Source organism: Mustela erminea, chromosome 17 (assembly GCF_009829155.1).
Source record: "Mustela erminea isolate mMusErm1 chromosome 17, mMusErm1.Pri, whole genome shotgun sequence".
Lineage (NCBI taxonomy): Eukaryota > Metazoa > Chordata > Mammalia > Carnivora > Mustelidae > Mustela > Mustela erminea.
In genome coordinates, this window is record NC_045630.1 from 46522630 (window position 1) to 46528712 (window position 6083).

Here is a 6083-nt window from a genome sequence, read left to right on the forward strand (position 1 = left end):
TTCGATGCTGCCAGTTCATATCCCCTTTCTGCCCCCTGAGATCTCCAACCCAGGAGTCCAGCTGCCCAGGAGGGATTGTGATTGGTCTGTGGTGAGAGAGCCCTGCTGGCAACAGGAGAAATGTGACCTCAGGAGCCAACCACCCTCCCCCTCCCAGCAAGGCACGGCACAAGTGCATCTAGAATGTGCATTTCCCCCCACAGCTTTTCCAGTCACTGCAAGTGTGAAACCTACGAGGTTTTGTAGAAAGTCTTCTAGCTCCCCATTGGGCAGTCTGTTGCCATGAGAACCATTTCCTCCACAGAATGCACCCACCCTGTTTTCAGGGAGGACCGTTCTCGTTTCTGTCGCTGGTCAGATTTCCCCACTTGGGAGAGTGGGGCCTGTCCGGTTGCTGGCAGGTTTTGCCAGCCGCAACCAAGGGTGACTGAAGGTTGTATTTCCTCCACAAGCCAAGCCCTGAGTCGTCCTGCCTTTGGATGCCCCCTGCCTCTGGGAGAAGAGCTGAGCTCTACGCTTGTGCTGTTGGTGTTGAGTGGGGGGCGGGGTGGGGGAGACACAGGAAATGCTTTCTTGCCTATAGATTTTGATTCTAGCAGATCATAAGTTCAAGGGTGAAGCTATTCAAAGGTAGCAACTGATAACGCATCCGAGGGCTTATGCTTATTTTTACTGGGCTTTTTCTAATACCAGAAGCCCCAGGTTGGGATCAGATCTCTCCTCTCCAAGGGGTCGCCCGGTGTTCAATGGTAATACGAGGAATCCTACCCCAAGCCCCACACCAGACACCATGCCCTAAAGTCCAACCCTTCCATCTGTCTCATGCCTTTCCAACCTGTCCTCTCTTCCCCCTCCTTCATTTTAGTAGTAGAGCTCCATCTTGAGCTTCAATTGCTGGCCCCTTGGTCTTGGAGAAGTCAAAGGTGAGGCCGTCCTGCCCCCTGTGCTCTGGGGGAGTTCCCCATCCCTGAGTGTAGGTGCTGACCTGGCAGATGGAGATGGTTTATAAGCTGTGGGCAGAGGACCAACGAGCCTTTTCAGAGAGCCTAAAGGCAAGGGCAGGCTACCGTGGAGGGTCATTTTCTATATTCAGAGGACAGCTTGATGGAAGTGAGTGACAATGAACACAGTTGAAAACAGCAACCCCAAAAGGAGACCGGGGGATCTGAATTTAGGAAATGGCCTTAATGAGAATCTACTCTAAATGTTTCTCTTGATACAAGAAGCTTTTTATATTCTGGAGTTAGCCACCCTGGCACAGTGCATGTGCCAAAGACTCATTCATCAGTCAGTCAACAAACTCTAAGGCTCACTGTGTGCCAAGCGCTGTTGTACAGGAGGAAGCAGGAGAAACAGATAATGGAGCTTTCTGGTGTGAGGGAGAACAGATAAGCCAAACAGGACTTGGAAAGTGAAACAATGTAATAATAGGTCCTTAGTGCCTGAGGGAGGAGTAGGACAGTTCATCAAGAATTCGGTAAAGTGGAAATGACTGGATGTCCAAATAGAAATATCAAATAGACTCTTGAATATATGAATATGGGGGTTTAGGGACAGATCATACCTGCAAAGAAACTCAGGATCTCTTTTATTATGTATATATTCAAACCACGAAATTCCCAGGAAGAATGTGCAAATGGAAAAAAGCAGGTCCCAGTAATTAGAAGTCCAGTAGCGAGGAAGGAGCCAGCACAGACAGAGGGAGAGGTGACACAGACACCAGGGAGAGCTGTCACAGACACCAACCGAAAGATGTTCGGGAAGGAGGGAAGCTCAGGTGTCTGGTGCCAGCGGGTAAGAGGAGGCCAGCTAGAGGCGCTCATTCTCTGGTGACGTGGAGCTTTCAGTATATGGGAAGTGGGTTGGATTGGAGTGGGTTGGGTGGTCTCTGCAGGGCAGTCAGGAAGTCCTGGCAGCTTATGCAAAGGCATGGTTTTGAGGGGAGCATCAGGAGGGAGCAAGGGGCCAGGTGTTTGTTTTTTAGATGGGCCCTGGGGCACCTGGGTGGTTTAATCCTTGGACGTCTGCCTTTGGCTCAGGTCATGATCCCAGGATTCTGGGACCCAGCCCAGCATCAGGCTCCCTGCTCAGCAGGAAGCCTGCTTCTCCCTCTCCCCCTCCCCCAGCTTGTGTTCCCGCTCTCGCTGTGTCAAATAAAATCTTTTAAAAATTCTTTTAAAAATAAATAAATAAATAAATAAATAAATAAATAAATAAAATGGGACTCTCTTTTTTTTAAAAAAAAAGATTTTATTTATTTGACAGACAGAGATCACAAGTAGGCAGAGAGAGAGGAGGAAGCTCTGCTTGGCAGGGAGCCTGATGCAGGGGTCGATCCCAGGACCCTGAGATCATGACCGGAGCCAAAGGCAGAGGCTTTAACCCACTGAGCCATCCAGGCGCCCCTATATAAAATGGGTCTCTTGAGGCATATTCGCTCACAAACAGGAGCCAGTAGGATGGGAAGAAGGAATGTGCCGGAGAGGGTGAATCAGAGAACAGAAATGGAAGGGCTGGCCATGGCGGCAGAAGAAGATGCTTCCGACTCAGGGGAGGGAAAGCAGCTTTGAGGCAAGGCAGGCAGAGGATGTAGGGGGAGAAGATGATGGGGTTCCCTTTCGATGGCTTCTTGTATGTCAGTAAAGCTTACGGCAGAGGCTGGGAGAGTCTAGAGAATGAGGGAAGTGTTTTCCACACCAAGAAAGACAAACGCTTGGTGGCACAGTGCTGTTTCCCTCAGTGGCTCGGGGCTGCTCCCGTGGCTCCTCTCCCCAGTCCTTAGGGGGGATAGTGCCAGGTCTGGCTGCCGAGTGTGTCCCTCCTTCCCCACCCAACGCTCCTGGCTAGAGCTGACTGGTGACGGCGGCGAGAAGCAGGGCTCTGAGACCTGGTCTCTCAGCCCCTCACCGATGGGGGAGCATGGGGAGTACACCCACCCGCCCTCGCCCATCTTTCCTTTGCGGCGCGGACACGTGAGGCAGCCGTGACAGACAGGCTCAAGCACGCAGGGACAGGAGAAGCAACAAGGATGTGTTCAGGGCCCACCTGGTAGCGGGTACTGAATCTCATTTGGCTCTTACACCAACTGTCTGAGAAAGGTCAGGTGACCAGCTCAAGGTTGGGAAAAAGGAACTTGCAGGAAAGGGGGACTTGCAGAGCAGAGATGGAAGGCTGGCCGTGCAGGTCATGCAGAGCAGGGGCAGAGTGGGGACTCCCACCCCCCTGATGGTCAGTTTCTGTCCTTCTCACCACACACGCGGCCCCGCTTTGTAGAAGGTGGACGTGAGCTTTCTCCTCGAGAGCTGCCATCAAAGACCTGCTCCTCCCACCTTTGGCCCTTGTCCTGCCTTTGGATTGCCACTTCTGTTTCTAGGACTCCTCAGAGCCACTCAGGAAAATGTGCTGTGGCCTCTTCCAGGCTTCCTCTTCCCCTCAGGAGCCCGCCAGGCTCCCGTGCCGCCCCACAATGAAACAAGGGCTGTGCTGTCCAGCTGGGACTAGAGTGTGTCTGCACAGAGGATGTGACCTCATGGAGGGTGGCCAAAGAAACTTTATCTGTCACCACACAGGGCTTCAGGCCACCAACCCGCGCTTCTCTAGCCTGATCCCTGGTGGGGTCCTCTCCTCATACCTCTGGCCCTCTGCACCTGTTCCCCGGGAACGGCTTGCCGCTGACTCCCAATTCTCTGCCTCCCTCCCTCACCTCCGAAGCCTGGTTGAGCGTGCTTTCTCCTGGCAAGCACTCCTGGAGACCACCCCGCGTCTGCTGTCCTGCCTTGTTTCCGGTTCAGGTCACCACCAGCTGCAGTATGCCTCCCCCAGCGTTCACCACGGGGGCTGAACCCTAGCTCTAGGGGGAAGCCTGGGTCTTAACCCTCGTGTCCTCAGCACACAATGCCCGCCCACTTCCCAGCAGCTGCTAGACACAGGTTCGTTGTGTTTGAGGGTGTCAGATCCTGGGAAAGACCGGCTGGGCTTGCTGGAGAAAGAAAAGCACGTGCTGGTGAAGACTGAGCAAGTTCATCAGGGAAAAATGAGACTTTTAGGGAGAGTCTGTGTTCCGTTGCTAACCTCTGGCAGACGACAACAAAGGTCGGTTTCTCATCAAAGGTCCATGTCCCTTGTGGGCCAGCAGGGGGCTCTGCTCTTGATGGTCACGCTGGGATGAGAAGGGCAGTCCCCAAGTCTGACAGAATCACAGGGTCAGAGGGCAGGTGCCGTGGGTGGGCTCTTTGGTTGGGCCCAGCTCAGCAGAGGGTGCCAAGGAAGTGCACTTTTCCCACCGCTGGGTGGGTGGGAAGCTGGGAATCCTGGGTGGGGAGCCCGAGGGTCAGGGACAGCTTTTGCTGGCCCTGCTGTGAGAGGCTACGGCCTGGCACCTGGAACCCCACCACCTGCCAGCAGCAATGCCTCGGGCTCCGTTATCAGCAGGTAGACATCAATTGAGTGCCGAGGCAGTCCTCCGCCAGCTCCTGTTCTGGTGTCACTGTGCTAGGGGTGGGGCCGCCAGAGGAAACCACCAGGTGTTGCCATGGGAAAGTCCCTGCAACATTCTCTAGAAACACGGAATTTCCTGGTTTTAACCATTTCTTATCCAACCGCTATCTCAGGGTTGACCTGAACAGGGAGGGCCTCTCCATTCTCCTGGGACATCGGGTGTGGGGCGTGGAGTCCTGAATGGGAAGTCGGCACACCTGGGTTCCAGCCCCAGCAGTCTCTGAAGATCACGGGCAAATGTCTAAAGGAGTGTGGGCCTCCGTGCCTTCCAAGTCTGCAAAACGCTTTCTTTCCTGTCTCCCTAGCGTTTCCATACTTAGTGTTCCAAGTCATCCACCGTACCAGTGAGAAAGGTCACTAACCTTGGATGAGAAACACCGGGAAGGGATGTGGGCTCTGCTCAAGGTCACCAGGTGGGCACAGTTTGGGTTCCAGGGTTTACTCCTGGGCCTCTTCAGGCTCCCTGGGAAGAGTCAGACCCAACTTCTGGAGTGGCTAGGTCTAGGTCCGGGACCTCGCTGGGGCTCTGGGCGTGGGAACTCCGCCTTCCCAGGAGGCTCTCCACTTGGTTAACTTGCCCAACCTGCTAGGTTGACTGTGGGCCCAGTCCTGGACTTCCGTGCTCCCAGGGACGGCAGATGCCCAAAGGGCACGCCGCTGCCGCCGCCGCCCAGGTTCGGGTCCCGGCCTCTCTGTGGCTCGGACTCTGGTCCCGTCACCTCCACTTAGGAACTCAGAGCATCCTTTCGCCTTCCTGTCGGGTGGCGGCTGCCGCCCCGAGGCCTCTGTCCCTTTAAGAGAGAGAACGAACACAATCAGGAAGTGTGCGAGCGCGGAGCCGGCTCGGAGCCCAGCAGTGCCTGCTCGCGGGGAGCCGGGGAGGAAACCCTCTGCTGCAGCCCCCCCAGCTCCAGCGGTGGCACGGCCCCGCCGGCCCGCCCAGCCTCGGGGTCCCTGGGGCCGTGGCCTCCAGGATGCTGTGCGCCCGGCCCGTGGATGACTGCGAGCTCTGAAAGCTCGGCGGGTGCCACGCGCTCCCACCAGCCTGCCAGTCCCCCAGCGGAGATGGGGTGAGTGTGCGCAGCGGGCAGCGGGGGCTGGGTCGGGGCGGCCCGCGAGGGGCGGCGGCGGGGCCGCTCTCCGCGGAGTGCCGGGCTGCGGGCGCCGATCCGGAGCTCTCCCGGCCCCGCGGCGCCTCCCCCTGCCGCTTCTGGGGGCCCCGGCAGTGCCCCGCGCGCCGCCTGCGGTCGTCACGCCTGCAGAGGGCTGCGACGGAGAGAGGCGGGGAGGGCTGTGGCAGGGAGGAGAGCGGCCACCCGCCCACCACGCTCCTTTTCTGCGCTCGGCGTCACGTCCAGCTTCTGCCTCCGTCCTTTCCTCCTGCCCGGCTCCGGGGGCACGGAGGACTGCCCTCACCCCACCTGGGGTCTTTGTCCCCGGCGCCAGGCCCGGGGAGTGGGGAGGAAAGTCTCCCGGAGCCGCTGGGGAGATGGAAACCCCCCAGCGCTGGGGGAGGGTGACAGACAGGAAAGGGTTAAAGGGCTGGGGCCGGTGGCCTCCGACCGAGCCTGAGAAGCGCACAGCAC